The sequence below is a fragment of the Leuresthes tenuis genome, unplaced genomic scaffold, assembly GCF_036924035.1.
Source record: "Leuresthes tenuis unplaced genomic scaffold, fLeuTen1.0.hap1 SCAF_22, whole genome shotgun sequence".
Classification (NCBI taxonomy): Eukaryota; Metazoa; Chordata; class Actinopteri; order Atheriniformes; family Atherinopsidae; genus Leuresthes; species Leuresthes tenuis.
In genome coordinates, this window is record NW_027325376.1 from 28,832,121 (window position 1) to 28,849,829 (window position 17,709).

The following is a 17,709-nucleotide window of genomic DNA, read 5'->3' on the forward strand; positions in this document are numbered from 1 at the left end:
TCAGCAGTAGATGCATTCAATTCAGCAAACTGGGAAAATTACGCCACTGTTTGTAACAATAAAGCAATGCTTTAAACGTCTTTTAAAATATCAGCTTACTCGCAAACTGGTCCAGTATCTCTGTACACTGTGCAGTTTCCCCTTCTGTTGCATGTTTTGTGATGGTCATGATGAGCATCACATTTAGTGAGACATGTGTAGTTTTCACCAAGAAGCTTAGCGCTGTAGTGCTGAGCAACAGCTGGATCTTCGAAAAGACTGTCACATAGAGCTAGACAAATAAAGAGATGAAAAGTTCTGTAGGATCACTGTCAACTTAAACCTCAGTAAACATAACTCAGCGGTACATCTACCAATTAAAAGGCTCTTCGTGCCTCCAGAAAAATGAAAAAAAAAAAACAACATAATTTTGAAAGAACTTTGCATCATTTGAGGTTTGCTGTTAGTTATGTAGCTCTACTGAACCTTTTATTATTTTTCTTCTTTATTTTTAACCAAAATAACAAATTACTAGAATGATTCAAATAATGACTGCATTTAAAAGTTAATTTTTCAGAAAATAATTGTAACTCATTCTTTTTAAGTTAGCCAAATAAGTCTTATCACACTTATAAGGTACAAGAGGACCAATAATGGCTTCCTCCCACAATCCAAAGACATGCTAAACTGGGAGTTTATGTGAACTGAGGATTCTTAATCCACTGTAGATTTGAATTTGAAAATATTTCTTCATACAGTGGGAGAAAAAACAAATATAAGATAAAGAAAAAAAACTCTAAAATTACTAAAACCTAAATTGATCAATATATTAGAAAATATTCCACAAAATAACCCAAAACATCTGCATCAATTCATGGAAAAATTAGCTTTCAAAATAAGCTGACACAGTCCTTTTACATGAAGATAGGAGCAATAACCTGAGAAAAAGAAAGACAGCTCAGAGGAAAAACATTTAACTATTTACGAATCTATGAAAATCCCATATTGTACAGCTCTTTAATTTTCCCCATTTTTCTTCAAAAACATGCCACTGATTTTAAATTCTCATGGTCAGTGTTTATCTGTGACAGATGCAATTTTAAAAGATCTTTCCAAACTAAATTCATTTACCAATTTCTGATAATTAGCTCAGTGATTGCTATCCTTACAATTAGAAATACACAAGAATGAATATTTCACTTTTTCTAGTACGTACCTATGTGGTAACCAAAAAAGTCTGATAACTCATACAAAACTTTTCTAAAAATCTCTTATAAATCCACATAGTCTATAGAAAGTGACTGTTTCACCTATGCTTGTATTTTACCAACACTGTGGAGTTAAAGTTTCTTTCACTCATTTGAGGTACCTTAAAATTATAATATCCACCTTACAATAATTGTAACCTTCTCTGTATCTAAAGTTACCATTCTGTACAGGAAGACTCTGTTTCAAAGCTTTCTATAGACTTAAGGTTTTTAAGTCTTCCTTTTCTAGTTTTTAAAGCATTCCTTTAAGGTCTTTTCATTAGCTTTTGAGGGAGTTTCAAAGCAGAAATTTGTGAGTGTTAATTATAAATCTTTATGTAGTGAAGTTACACACATTCAGAAACGCACAGTGTAGTAATACTTACCTTTCAGATCTAGCACTGTTTTAGTGACATTTTTGTCTATGATATCGTAAGGACAATCTGAAAATTTAGAAGAGAAAATGATGCAGCAACAGCTCATTTACAACAGTAAGTTTGAAAAGACATGGTTAGAATGCAAAGTCTGCTACTTACGGTTTTCATATAAGAACCCGTAATTCAAGTTTACAAGTGATATTGTAGTTTTTGTTAAAAACAATTGTTACAATCATTTGTCTCACCTGTTATGCAGTTATGGAGCTCATTAACAATAGCCTCAGCATCAGCATTATACAGCTCATCAGAGTTGTTGTTAGGAATTTCCAAAACCACATCATGTGTGACACTCACACTGAGGCAGAAGTAAGTGAATACATGTCAGTGCTGATAAATGCATCATTTTGCTATTAAAGATATGTAATGGAACTGAATTCCTTCCTTGATATTTTCATACTATTATTATTTTTTTACTGAGAGTAAAACACCTCTGGCTCATTTCCAAAAATCTATGGAAAGTTTTGGAAGACTCAGATGATAATAAGTATAATAATCTACTGTCCATTTACTCCAACTATACGGTATAACTGTGGTATAACTAGAATTTCTTTTGTCATTTACACAAAACAAGACATTACACTTTTCATTTGAATTCATGGATCTGATCTCGCTCCAACTTTCTGTTTCATCTTCTCTGATCATTTGTCAGTTTGACTTGAACATTTCATCCTAATAACCACATATATACAGGGTGATCGGTTTTTGTCCCGTAAAAGAATATGTATGGATTTAGCTCATCATTGCTCTGCATGAGAAATACATTGAATTGAATTGTTAAAGTGGCAAACTTTCTCAGTGAAATATTCTCTGATATCTCTTTGCATCAATTACCTTTGTTTTTGCTTTATGATGGAATTAGTCATGACTTCACCTGATAATCTCCTCACCTTAAATGGCTCCCTGAAAACTGCTTTACCTCCCCCATGGTGTCATCTGATAATCTGAGCAAAGAGCCTCCGGGGCTAAGAGTAAGAGAAGGACAAAATATTATTTAAGAAAAAGAAGAAGAAAGAAAATCTAAACAAAAACATCTTGTTCAAACATCAACGTGTTCTTTCTTAATAGTAGCTACAAGAATGACCATATCTGTGTTTACACGATCCAGCATATCAAACCCAATGTTAATGAAGTTTTACCTCACGCTTGTCACTACAACTGCTCTGAAGTGTTCTACCGTCTGATAGAGTCTCCCCATCTGGAACAAGAACACAATGATGTTTCAAAAGCAAAATTCCTGAAAGGAGGAGCACCACTGATCACATAAGATGTTGATCTATGTGACCTATGTGAATGAACTTTTTCTCTAGAGGGACCTTTTACCAATGTCAGCCTGGTACAGTGCTGTTACTAAAACTACTAAATTAATGACTGGGGCAGCTTTGGCTCAGGCAGAAGAGCAGTTGTCTGCCAATTGAAAGATCAGCGGTGCGATTCCCAGCTTCCCACAACCAAAGTGTCAATGGGCAAAACACTGAACTCCACATTGCCACTAATGTGTCCATCTATCCATCCATTTTCTGCACCTGCTAAGTCCAACTCAGGGTCATGGGAGTATCATTTGTCAAGAGGCAGGGTACATGGACGGATCCCCAGTCCATCACAGGGCCACACAGAGACAAACACCATGCATACTCACTCCTACAGTTTTTGGACTGTGGGAGGAAGCCGAAGTACTGCACAAGAGCCCACTCATGCACGGTCTTAACATGCAAAATCCACACAGAAAGAACCCAGCGGAACTAGTAACCTTCTTGCTGTGAGGTGACAATGCTCACTACCACACCACCATGTGTGTGTGTGTGTGTGTCAAAGCACTTTGGATAAGGTGACCAGACATCCCCGATTTCCGGGGACAGTCCCCGTTTTGGGTGACCTGTCCCTGGTCAAAGCTGTCCCTGAAAATGTCCCCGATTTTGACACTGAATGGGGTGAAATGTGCACAGATTCAAAGCAACACCAGTTTTTACGGTAGCCATTTAACGCATCACCAGAGACGACGTCAACAACAACAATCAAGAGGCCACAAAAAGGACAGAAAAAGGAGACCAGCGGCCACGATAAACGGTATGTTGTGTATTAACTTATTTATTTTGTGTGAACTGGACGTTTTTTTTTTTTGTTTTGTTTTTTTGGCAGATTTTTCACCGTCGCACCGATTTTCATTTCAGAAATCTGGTCACCTTAACTTTGGGTGGTCCACTTGACAATATCAGTGCAGTATGAGTACATTCTATTTACCATTTAATAAGCTATCATTTCAGTTGTTTTTTATGAAACTTTAAATTTGCATCAATGATGCAGAAATCATCAGTCAACCTTTTGATGCTTTCATACAGGGATGAATCAGAGTCCAGACTGATCTGATCAGTGCGGAACATGTCATTTCTGTCAGATACAGACTCCATGAAATCTGAAAACAGATTGTGGTCAGAATTTATTACTAAAAAGTCTCAGCTCAAAAATATCATGATCATTTCTGTTTTCAAAACATCTTCTGTGGGGATCTATTAGTGTCAAGGCCACAGAATACTAAAACTGAGAAACTGTAAAGAAACGGTAAAGAATATAATGCAAGTGGCTGCGTAACACCTGGTAAACAGAAGAACCCGCCTCAGTTCAGTTATGACCAAATCTACCAAGAGCTGCACACATTATCTTCATCTTTACGACACGTGCAGGTCTCACCACGGACCAAGCACAGCTCAGTGTTCATGTGTTGTAATTACAGGTTCAAATGTTATCCCAACAGCCACAGCCACTGCTTGTTATAAAAGTCACTCATCATTTGGTAAGTCTCAGCAGAGGTTTTATAAAAAAAAAAAAAAAAAGCACACTGCAACATTTAATGAAAACACCTTTGAGACGAATAAAGGGTTTTGATTTCATTCTTTTTAAAATTGATGTAGTATGTGATTAAATGTGGCGTCAAGCTATTTCTCTTTTGCTTTTATGTTCTATTTGTACAAGATTGGCTCATGACGACAGGCAAAAGCTACATTCCTTTCAACACTGTGTATATATGTGTATTTCTGGATGTATGATATTAAAAATAAATCTGCATGTTAATTTTTTTCCTGAATCCTGAATCACACACTAAAATGAAAAAAGAAGTATTTGCTCCTTGCTTTGATCCAGCACGATTCAAATATGGCAGCCAAAGTGCCAAAGATAGAACCGTCAGGCATTTTTTCCTGTCAGCTGCAGGTGCAATGCTACATTCAAGGTCCTGCTGCCAAGTCAAGGTTGTGTTGTACTGAATGACCCAATGTCCATCCATTTTCATTTTCACTGGCACCGAGCACAACTGTGCTGGCTTGTGTTGCTTGTTTTACTGTTGGTCATGGCCACAGGGGTATTTTCCACAAATGCCGTTCTCAGTATGTTGACAGCTTTTTGAAGCTATAATTTATCAATATATTTCTACAGTTTTTCACTCCGAAGCAGTCTTTACGAGCCATATGTGGGTTCTTTTTTACAGTGACTCACTCACTCACACACAGCCAAGTCTCTTGTCAGTTTAAAAAGTACCAAGACTTGGAGACCAAGTGCATTCTTTTTCCCATAAACAAAATGATTCGTGTCAAATAAGCTTGCTGGAATCAGTACATCTGCTAAAAAGATTACAGAATTGTAAAACGGACCCACTGTGAGTAAAATATTAGAGTGATCTGTCCATGATGTAGAAAGCACTTATACCAAAGTGAGATTTCAATACTCTCCCATGAGCTGTCACCTTATATGGTGGGGGAGTTTGCGTGCCCCAATGAGTCTGGGAGCTATGTTGCCCGGGGCTTCAAGCCCCTGGTAGGGTCACCCAAGGCAAACAGATCCTAGATGAGGGACCAGACAAAGAACAGCTCAAAAGACTCCTTATAATGAAAAATAAATTTGGACAACGTCATCCATGCCCGGGGGTGGGGCACATGACGTGGGTCCCCCTTCCAACGGGCTCATCACCCATGGGGGGGGCCAAGGGGGTCGGGTGCCATATGAGATGGGTAGCAGCTGAAGGCGGAGGCCTTTGCGGTCTGATCCTCCGCTACTGAAGCTAGTTCAACTCCTGTCTGGAGTTGCCCATGGTGAGAGGCCCGGCTGTCTGCCAGTACATTGGGGTTTACCCCAGTGGACGAGAGGGTAGCCTCCCTCCGCCTTCGGGTAGGGGGACGGGTCCTGACTGTTGTTTGTGCCTATGCGCCAAACAACAGTTCAGAGTACCCACCCTTTTTGGAGTCCCTGGGGGAGGCACTAGAGAATGCTCCTACCGGAGACTCCCTCGTTCTGCTGGGGGAATTCAATGCTCACGTGGGCAATGACAGTGAGACCTGGAGGGGTGTGATTGGGAGGAACGACCCCCCCGATCTAAATCAGAGTGGTGTTATGTTGTTGGACTTCTGTGCCAGTCATGGACTGTCCATAACGAACACCATGTTCAGGCATAAGGGTGTCCATATGTGCACTTGGCACCAGGACACCCTTGGCCGCAGTTCGATGATCGACTTTGTGGTTGTATCGTCAGACTTGCGGCCGTATGTCCTGGACACTTGGGTGAAGAGAGGGGCGGAGCTGTCAACTGATCACCACCTGGTGGTGAGTTGGCTCCGCTGGTGGGAGAGGATGCCTATCAGACCTGGCAGGCCCAAACTCCCATTTCTGGGGTTGAGGTTGCCGAGGTGGTCAAAAAGCTCCTCGGTGGCAAGGCCCCGGGGGTGGATGAGGTCTGTCCTGAGTTTCTCCGGGCTCTGGATGTTGTAGGGCTAACACGCCTCTGCAGCATCGCGTGGACATCAGGGACATTGCCTCTGGACTGGCAGATCGGGGTGGTGGTCCCCCTTTTTAAAAAGGGGGACTGGAGGGTGTGTTCCAACTATAGGGGTATCACACTCCTCAGCCTTCCTGGTAAGGTCTATTTGGGGGTACCGGAGAGGAGGATCCGTCGGGTAGTCGAGCCTCGGATTCAGGAGGTGCACTGTGGTTTTCGTCCTGGCCGTGGAACAGTGGACCAGCCCTATACCCTCGGCAGGATCCTGGAGGGTGCATGGGAGTTTGGGAGAATTTCTAGGCGGAGCCAGGGCGTTGAGGGTGTCTGATTTGGCGACCTCAGAATCGGGTCTCTGCTTTTTGCGGATGATGTGGTTCTGTTATTGTCATCAGGCCGTGACCTTCAGCTCTCACTGGAGCGATTCGCAGCCAAGTGTGAAGCGGCTGGGATGAGAATCAGCACCTCCAAGTCCAAGACTATGGTTCTCAGCCGGAGGAGGGTGGAACGCTCTCTCCAGGTCGGGAATGAGATCCTTCCCAAGTGGAGGAGTTTAAGTATCTCGGGGTCTTGTTCACGAGTGAGGGACGAATGGAGCGTGAGATTGACGGGCGGATCGGTGCAGCGTCTGCAGTGTTGCGGGCTCTGCACCGACCCGTCGTTGTGAAGAAGGAGCTGAGCCAGAAGGCGAAGCTCTCCATTTACTGGTCAATCTACGTTCCCATCCTCACCTATGGTCATGAGTTGTGGGTAGTGACCAAAAGAACGAGATTGTGAATACAAGCGGTCGAAATGGGTTTCCTCTGCAGAGTGTCTGGGCTCTCCCTTAGAGATAGGGTGAGAAGCTCAGTCATCCGGGAGGGGCTCGGAGTAGAACCGCTGCTCCTCCGCATTGACAGGAGTCAGATGAGGTGGATCTGGGGCATCTGGTTAGGATGCCCCCTGGACGCCTCCCTGATGAGGTGTTCCGGGCACGTCCCACTGGGAGGAGACCCCGGGGAAGACCCAGGACACGTTGGAGAGACTATGTCTCTCGGCTGGCCTGGGAACGCCTCGGGTTCCCCCCGGAAGAGCTGGAGGAACTGGCCGGGGATAGGGACATCTGGGTTTCTCTGTTAAAGCTGCTGCCCCCACGACCCGACCCCCGGATAAGCGGCAGATGATGGATGGGATTTCAATTCAATTCAACTCAATTTTATTTATATAGTGCCAAATTACAACAATTGTCATCTCAAGGCACTTAAATAATATAGTCCAATTCAAGCCAATTGGAATTCAATTCATTGCAATCATAATTGAATTAAATCCAATGAATTGATTTCAAAATAATCCATATCATTCATATAGAGCCAATTCAAAACAATATCCTAGCTAAGGAAACCAGCAGATTGCACCGAAACTTGTCTTCAGTCCAATCTCCCGTCCTAAGCATGCCTGAGGCGACTGTGGAAAGGAACGACTCCCTTTGAACAGGAAGAAACCTCTGGCAGAACCAGACTCAGGAAGGGTGGCCATCCGCCTCGACCAGCTGGGGTTTGAGAAGACAGAAAAGAGGGAAAAGAGGGGGGAAAAACACCATAACACCATTCAAAGGATACCTGTTGGAACAGGGAAACACAAATTAATAACCACAATAATGTCACATGTACATAATATAATTTGAGAAATTAAACAGGGGGAAAAGAGAGCAAAGTGAGGAAAGGTGTGACAGATGAGGTCCCCCAGCAGTCTAAGCCTATAGCAGCTTAACTATGGGATGTTTCAGGATTACCTGAGCCATCCCTAACTATAAGCTTTATCAAAAAGGAAAGTTTTAAGCCTAATCTTAAAAGTGGAAAGGGTGTCTGCTTCCTGGACATTTACTGGCAGCTTATTCCACAAGAGAGGGGCCTGATAACTGAAGGCTCTGCCTCCCATTCTACTTTTAGAAACTCTGGGAACAACAAGTAAACCTGCAGTTTGGGAGCGAAGTGCTCTGTTAGGAAAATATCTTACAATGAGATCTTTAAGATATGATGGAGCTCGGTCATTAAGAGCTTTATATGTGAGGAGAAGAATCTTAAATTCTATTCTGGATTTAACAGGGAGCCAATGAAGAGAAGCCAAAACTGGAGAAACATGATCTCTCCTGTTAGAGCTCAGATTTGAAATATGACTGCCATTTTTGGTAAATTCATATTCGATACTCTCCTTTTAATCCGATTGCTACACAAATAGAAAAAAAGTCTTGAGGTTTCCATATTCCATGATCACTTATTTCAGGTGTGTTCATATAACTTACCTGTTCGGTGAAATTCCCAACAAACTCTCTGTATTTAGAGGATCCTGGATCACCATATGCCTCATCGTAGATTTCATTGATCATGACCTTAACTGCCACTGTTCGGTTGAATGTAGCTGCCAGAAAAAAATAAAAAATAAATCAGACAGTGAAGATCAAATGAGGGCAGTTCAGGAAAGCAACTTGTTATATCTGTGTTCAATGAAACATAGTGAGGAACATGACACATTTTCAGGATAAGAGTACCTGGCGTAATGGTTGCTGAGGACTCGCATATTGTCCCGCTGAATCCAGGGGGACACGTGCAGTTGAATCCATTGAAAAAAACCACCATTTATGCAATTGAGAGGTTCTACTATTGTTGTAAGTTCAGATGTATGAGTGGTCTCAGATGTTCCAACAGTGACTGTAGGAATACAGGTTGAAGGTGATGGACTAGACGGTTGAGTTGTTAAGGTGGTATCAGGAGTCTTAACACTCTCTGTTCCAGTGGTGGCTGTAGACTGAGAGGGCGGAGATGTTTGTGCAGTTGTTAAGGTGGTATCAGGAGTCTTAACACTCTCTGTTCCAGTGGTGACTGTAGACTGAGAGGACGGAGAGCTTTGTGCAGTTGTTAAGGTGGTATCAGGAGTCTTAACACTCTCTGTTCCAGTGGTGGCTGTAGACTGAGAGGGCGGAGATGTTTGTGCAGTTGTGAAGGTGGTATCAGGAGTCTTAACACTCTCTGTTCCAGTGGTGGCTGTAGACTGAGAGGGCGGAGAGGTTTGTGCAGTTGTTAAGGTGGTATCAGGAGTCTTAACACTCTCTGTTCCAGTGGTGGCTGTAGACTGAGAGGGCGGAGAGGTTTGTGCAGTCGTTAAGGTGGTATCAGGAGTCTTAACACCTTCTGTTCCAGTGGTGACTGTAGACTGAGAGGGCGGAGAGGTTTGTGCAGTTGTTAAGGTGGTATGAGGAGTCTGGACACTTTCTGTTCCAGTGGTGGCTGTAGACTGAGAGGGCGGAGAGCTTTGTGCAGTTGTTAAGGTGGTATCAGGAGTCTTAACACTCTCTGTTCCAGTGGTGGCTGTAGACTGAGAGGGCGGAGAGCTTTGTGCAGTTGTTAAGGTGGTATCAGGAGTCTTAACACTCTCTGTTCCAGTGGTGGCTGTAGACTGAGAGGGCGGAGAGGTTTGTGCAGTTGTTAAGGTGGTATCAGGAGTCTTAACACTCTCTGTTCCAGTGGTGGCTGTAGACTGAGAGGGCGGAGAGCTTTGTGCAGTTGTTAAGGTGGTATCAGGAGTCTTAACACTCTCTGTTCCAGTGGTGGCTGTAGACTGAGAGGGCGGAGAGCTTTGTGCAGTTGTTAAGGTGGTATCAGGAGTCTTAACAATCTCTGTTCCAGTGGTGGCTGTAGACTGAGAGGGCGGAGAGCTTTGTGCAGTTGTTAAGGTGGTATCAGGAGTCTTAACACTCTCTGTTCCAGTGGTGGCTGTAGACTGAGAGGGCGGAGAGGTTTGTGCAGTCGTTAAGGTGGTATCAGGAGTCTTAACACTCTCCGTTCCAGTGGTGGCTGTAGACTGAGAGGGCGGAGAGGTTTGTGCAGTCGTTAAGGTGGTATCAGGAGTCTTAACACTCTCTGTTCCAGTGGTGACTGTAGACTGAGAGGGCGGAGAGGTTTGTGCAGTCGTTAAGGTGGTATGAGGAGTCTGGACACTTTCTGTTCCAGTGGTGACTGTAGACTGAGAGGGCGGAGAGGTTTGTGCAGTCGTTAAGGTGGTATGAGGAGTCTGGACACTTTCTGTTCCAGTGGTGACTGTAGACAGAGGGCGGAGAGGTTTGTGCAGTTGTTAAGGTGGTATCAGGAGTCTTAACACCTTCTGTTCCAGTGGTGACTGTAGACTGAGAGGGCGGAGAGGTTTGTGCAGTTGTTAAGGTGGTATGAGGAGTCTGGACACTTTCTGTTCCAGTGGTGACTGTAGACTGAGAGGGCGGAGAGGTTTGTGCAGTCGTTAAGGTGGTATGAGGAGTCTGGACACTCTCTGTTCCAGTGGTGACTGTAGACTGAGAGGGCGGAGAGGTTTGTGCAGTTGTTAAGGTGGTATGAGGAGTCTGGACACTTTCTGTTCCAGTGGTGACTGTAGACTGAGAGGGTGGAGAGGTTTGTGCAGTCGTTAAGGTGGTATCAGGAGTCTTAACACTCTCTGTTCCAGTGGTGACTGTAGACTGAGAGGGCGGAGAGGTTTGTGCAGTCGTTAAGGTGGTATCAGGAGTCTTAACACTCTCTGTTCCAGTGGTGGCTGTAGACTGAGAGGGCGGAGAGGTTTGTGCAGTTGTTAAGGTGGTATGAGGAGTCTGGACACTTTCTGTTCCAGTGGTGGCTGTAGACTGAGAGGGCGGAGAGGTTTGTGCAGTCGTTAAGGTGGTATCAGGAGTCTTAACACTTTCTGTTCCAGTGGTGGCTGTAGACTGAGAGGGCGGAGAGGTTTGTGCATTTGTTAAGGTGGTATCAGGAGTCTTAACACTTTTTGTTCCAGTGGTGGCTTTAGACTGAGAGGGCGGAGAGGTTCGTTGACTTATACCTGTGGATTCAAAGGAAAGTGAATTGGGACTTTAAAGAAAAAAAATGATTTGACAGTATTGCTTATCATTTCATAAATTCCTAATATACAATATACTTTTTTCCAGATTACCACATTTTCCTGGAAGAAATGAAGAATGTTGCATTTATTAAAATATGTGTCTGATTCATCACAATACATATTATTTTTAAGATAATCATGTATCATGAATAACCTTGCCAAAAGGAGTTTAAGTGTAAAGGTTTGAGCAAATGATTGAGCTTTCCACAGCCCAACCTTTGTGTCTCTTATTTATATAGCACTTTTCAAACACAGATCCAACTGAAAGTGGGTTTGAACCAGAGTTCTGATGAGATCTAAAAGCAGAGATCATGTTTCTCCAGTTTTAGCTTCTCTTCATTGGCTCCCTGTTAAATTCAGAATAGAATTTAAGATTCTTCTCCATCATATCTTAAAGATCTCATTGTAAGATATTTTCCCAACAGAGCACTTTGCTCACAAACTGCAGGTTTACTTGTTCCCAGAGTTTCTAAAAGCAGAATGGGAGGTAGAGCCTTCAGTTATCAGGCCCCTCTCTTGTGGAATAAGCTGCCAGTAAATGTCCAGGAAGCAGACACCCTTTCCACTTTTAAGATTAGGCTTAAAACTTTCCTTTCTGATAAAGCTTATAGTCAGGGATGGCTTAGGTGATCCTGAAACATCCCATAGTTAAGCTGCTATAGGCTTAGACTGCTGGGGGACCTCATCTGTCACACCTTTCCTCACTTTGCTCTCTTTTACCCCTGTTTAATTTCTCAAATGATATTATGTACATGTGACATTATTGTGGTTATTAACTTGTGTTTCCCTGTCTCATAGATATCCTTTGAATGGAGCAATCAATATTTGTATGTTTCTTCAATTTATTTCCTTTAAAAATGTTAAAGGAAAAAGCTACATGTAGAAATGAGTGAAGCAAATTTCTTGAGAATGTATGTCGGACATGTGCCCATCTCATTTGTATCTTATCTGATGTTTACTCTTCAGAAGGAAGCAAAAAGTCAGTATTTTACAAGTTATACATAGAAGTTTAACAAAAAAAACAAAAAAAACAACTGCAGATGCACATTTATGTTTCTCAATTCAAACTCTTGCCTGTGGAGTCAAAGTCCTAAACTTTTTATGGTCACACCAACCACTTCAAAAACCAAAATCTCAACAAGAAAACCACTTCCCAGTAAGATTGACCATACAACATGACAATGACACGGTCACTTGAAGACAGTTACAACCATATAGACTAAATTTTAAAAGACTCCAGATAAAGTCACAAAACCATTTGCTACTTTTGCAAGTAAACTAAGAGGTCTGATTTGTAGGTAGACTTTACGGTCTTCTCTGCTCGTTGTTTTTCTATAAAGTTAGGACTGCATCAAAACGTCAGCTGACCTAAAAATCAGCAAAAAAGTTCAATATTAGTTCATGAACAAACTTGTGAAATCTCCAGTTGTTGCCTTGGTCCAAAACATAGTTTAGATGAGTAAGTGGAAATGACTTATTAAACTTACCATCAGAAGAACATAGGCAGATGAGCAAAGCTGAGATAATCAGCAAATGCAAAGAAAAATACATGTTCACAGTATATTCCAGGCAGTGGTGAATGCCAGAGATGAATGACAAAAATACTCAAATTTTGATGATGAGAACACAAAATATCCACACGCGTGTCTGTCACAGGGCACCTCTTAGGTTTTGTAATGTTCAAGACTTCAGTGGATTAGCTCTTTCAAAATGTATACACCCAGTGTCAGGGTGCAGAGCAACGTCATAGATAGACTGACAGAGATAAGAGCAGCAAGCATATAAACATACGTTTATTGCACCTTCACACCTTTCCAGATGTATTACCACATCTGATTTACTGCAAGTAATTCATTCCATGCAGCTAAGTTACTGTCAGGTTACAAAAGGTTTATTCTAGAAAAACAAAAACAGGGAGCAAGGCAAAAACATAAAGCACGGCAGAGCCGGATTCAAAAATACCTAAACTGTGAATTAACGATAAACAATACCATGAAAACGAGACCAGACTATGAATAAATAACTTGGAAACAAGACTATGAGGCAGGAAACCAGACTTAACTTCGGTGGCAAGCCTGAAGGGTTGTGAGGATTTTTGCAATGAACATGAGTAAACCAGGAAACTAAATACTGAGGACGGAGTGATTACTGAATGAGTGCAGCTGATGACAATGAAGCAGGTGACATGAGTGAAGCTGATGGCAGGGGAGAAACACGACAAGAACATGACAGAAAACATAACAAATGACCTGAAAACATGGTTATCAAAACATAAACTGTGACAGTTACCATCTTGTAATTCAATTCAATTTTATTTACATAGCGCCAAATTACAACAATTGTCATCTCAAGGCACTTAAATAATATAGTCCAATTCAAGCCAATTGGAATTCAATTCATTGTAATCATAATCCAATTCATTCATATAGAGCCAATTCAAAAAATAATATCCTAGCTAAGGAAACCAACAGATTGCACCGAAACTTGTCTTCAGTCCAATCTCCCGTCCTGAGCGTGCCTGTGGCGACTGTGGAAAGGAACGACTCCCTTTTAACAGGAAGAAACCTCTGGCAGAACCAGAACCAGGAAGAAACCTCTGGCAGAACCAGAACCAGGAAGAAACCTCTGGCAGAACCAGAACCAGGAAGAAACCTCTGGCAGAACCATGCTCAGGAAGGGTGGCCAACCGCCTCGACCAGCTGGGGTTTGAGAAGACAGAAAAGAGGGAAAAGAGGGGGGAAAAACACCATAACACCATTCAAAGGATACCTGTTGGAACAGGGAAACACAAGTTAATAACCACAATAATGTATTTAAAAGCAGACAATTCTGAGTCAATTGATATTGTCTCCATGTGGGTCACAGAGTGCATTCTTGTCTGTGGACTGAAAGCATCCCCAAATAACTTTTTTAGCTTTCTGACACAACATCCTTAAAGTCTGTAAAGTCTGTATGGTCACAGGTTCCCAATTAACAATGGGTGTATATTTAATAGTATTTTCTCTTGTGGAGGAATTGATAATTTTTTGAGAAGTGTAGCAGAAAGGGAAGTGTGGCTGAAATCTCCAGGAATTTCCATGAATGTGTGGTGATGTTGTGTTTTTAGCCTGGCAATGACTGAGCTCATAACGTCACAGACTGAGTCTGCAGTGACTGCAGCTATTATATAAACCACTACCAGAATAACACATAGATAGAAAGAGAGATAGAGAGAGAAACTCTGTTGGAGCGATTCAGCATAAAAGAGAAAAAAGCATATGAACACATATGAAATCTCTTGGTAGATAATATGGATGTAAACTCAAAGCTAACAATTAAATTCCCAGGGTATAAGCTCCCTCACAGTGACATATCCTAAATTATGTAAATAAATGGTTAAATGGAAACACAGGTTTTCTATACACAGGATGAGATCAGACCTGCAGCAACGTGGTGCAGCACATTCATTCATACATACATTTGTTCAAAAATAAGAGCATTCAACTAAAATGGTTTCCTCTTATATCCTTTAAAATACGTCTTTTGGTTTGAAAAGCTTTAAATGGCTTGGGACCAAACTACAGTTAATATCATTTGATATGTTATGAGTCTTCCAGGCCTGCTCACCTTGGTCTTTTTTCAGAGTTAGAATAAAATATATAAATTGCTGTCGGTTTTTATGCATCTTCCATGTAGATCAAACCTCCAGGGAATTAAATATACGCTGCAAATCTTAAGGTTTTCCTGTTTGCCACAACATTTAATTGATTTTATTGAAGGACTTTAATAACTTTCACTGCATTGTACATATTACTCAATTTATTTGTCTTTATTTGTTTTTCTTAACATTGTGTGCTCATACACTTTGTTTTAATGAATTTTAATATTTGGTGTAAAATACTTCAATCTGTACCATGAAGTTAACTAAGTTATGCTTGAAACAGATCATAATGGCTCTGTAGTTTTGTCTAATGTAAGGCAAAACAAAAAAGAGAGAGATGGAGAAATTACTACTACTACAGGTGATAATAAAGATGAGAGCTCATAATTTCATTCTAAACAGGTGGATGGTTTATTTGTTTGTTGAGTTTTCTGTTTTTTAATCTCTTCCACAACAAGAGTAGTTTGTGATTATGACAAATAAAGCTAGTGTAGTGAAAATGCACTTCTGTTGTTTTGTCTGGAATGCAATAACAGAAATTGAACTGGCCTAAATTAATATAGATATTATATCTCATTATTAGCTAACATGTTTTATCTGATATGACACAAGTGAGTATTTGGAGTATATATTAAATGTTCATTTACAATTATTTTAATTTTATTATCATCTCTGCTATAAAACTTGAGGAAGTGCACTGTGTTCTATATATATAAATTTAGTGCCTCCGCCCTAATATGGCAGTCATAAAATTCAGATAAACACGTACCTTTGACCACTTAGGACCAGTGTTGGCACGTTATTTGAAAAAGTGATTTTATATTGTCCCTTGTTACTTCTCCCAAAAAGTAGTAGTAACAGAGTTACAGCATTATAAAAGTAACTATTTACCAGTGAAAGTAACTATTTTAGCATATAGCATTTTGGCATGCTTTGTGTCTATGTATTTAGAAAATGTCTTTCCGCATGGTGGGCCTCCCCCATCAGCTGCTTGTGTCTCTTGGTCATTTTTGTGTGCAACTGTGTGTTTGTGTGTAAACACCCGCCAAACTCTGCCTCTGATTAGCTTACAATGAAACTTTACCCTTCCTTTGCCAGTCATCATACATTATGCGGTTGTTTTCTCCTCTTCCCTCCCCCTCGCTGCATCTAGCTTTGCAGCTCCTGTGGCTGAGAGAGCCTTGCCAAATAAGCTTAATAATTCCATGCACTACATTTTATTGTCAGAAACGGTTACGGCTTTGTTTGGATGGAAACCGGAAAGAATGTACATACAAACATTGTTTGTAATGACATTTATTTTAATGCAATTATTCCCATCAGTGCTGAGGACAATCACTCAGCAACACTTTTTATACAACCGCCACCTGTGGTTATTTTGCATATAGTCCCAAAACACATATTTTTGGGATGAGGTCATTATAAGATTTGTTGTTGTTATTGTGCACAGTTCCTAGGCCAGATAGATAAGATAGATAGATACTGTAGATCAATGATCACTCTTGCGCCCTCAAAAGACTGTTGAAAATATTAAGTCAGTGGAACGCCAACAAACATTAAGTAAGACACCATGCCCTTTAGAATCAAATGTCAATTTATGTGAATTCTGCCTCTTAAGAGTTTAAACTGATTTCCCATCCTAAAATAGATGGCACAGTCCCTCATATGACCTCTTCCTCCTGAATTCTTGATACTGTTAGCCCGATTTTTTCATTGGAAGCTCAAGAACAAGCTGGAGAAATCGTTTATTAAAAAAGTATTTATTAGTGGTCACAAGTAAAGTATATTGCAGCGCTGGACTCGGAGTGCCAGAGCTCCCGCAGGAAATCCGTCAGGCCGAGCCCCGATATCCGGAAACATGTTATATTTGTATTCAGCTTTATCTCACAGAAGTTGTTTTCACACTTGTCAGAGTATAATTGGCCAGTTTTGGGTGACATGCTCAGGCCAGCTCCTGTCCTTGTTGTGTTCTTTGGATGTGATAAACAATGTGTGTGTGTGTGAGTGCTGTTTTAGGCGTGGATCTAATGTACCAGACCTATCTGCCCTAATAGAGATATTTTGTCTGACCCAGTTGTTTATGTCCTTCTAAGGTCTTGGACCATTTAAGGTCATCTGTTGTGCAGTATGAGCAAAGTGGAAAAGTACCAGCTAGGAACATAGGTTATTTAGGAAAATACAGAATATGAATTTATAATGTCTAAGATCAAAGCCAATTATAACAACTCCCCCTTTTGACATGATTTAATCATGTCAACTAAATGAGGTAGGACTGTTATATTCTGTATTGTGTAACACCTGTTAGCGGCAGCCAACTTAGCAGATCCCCAAACTGCAAGTGGCCAACTACCTTGAGGTGCAGCACAACCAGACAGGAGATTCTTGTTATCCCCCTTTTGATATAACTTCATTATGTGAGCTGTTATGTGTAAGCTGTTCTTCTTTGCGATTATCAGCAGCAAGCAAGTTTTCATTGCATATGCATGTGTAAAATAATTGTAATGCGTTAGCTAAACCTTTCTGTATCAGGAGTGTTTATCATGATGCTGGGAACAGAACCTCTTTCCCAGAATAGTTCAACCTTCATTACTCAACTGATCATAACTCTGCAATGAGCACATTTCTTAAAAGCTATAAGTATCACGCCTGTACGTGTATGCAAGGAATAAATCAATCAATGTTTCAATATGTCTTAAAATTAGTTTGTGTATGTGGCCCCTAACCCAATCTCTGTGTAGAATCTTAGTTCAT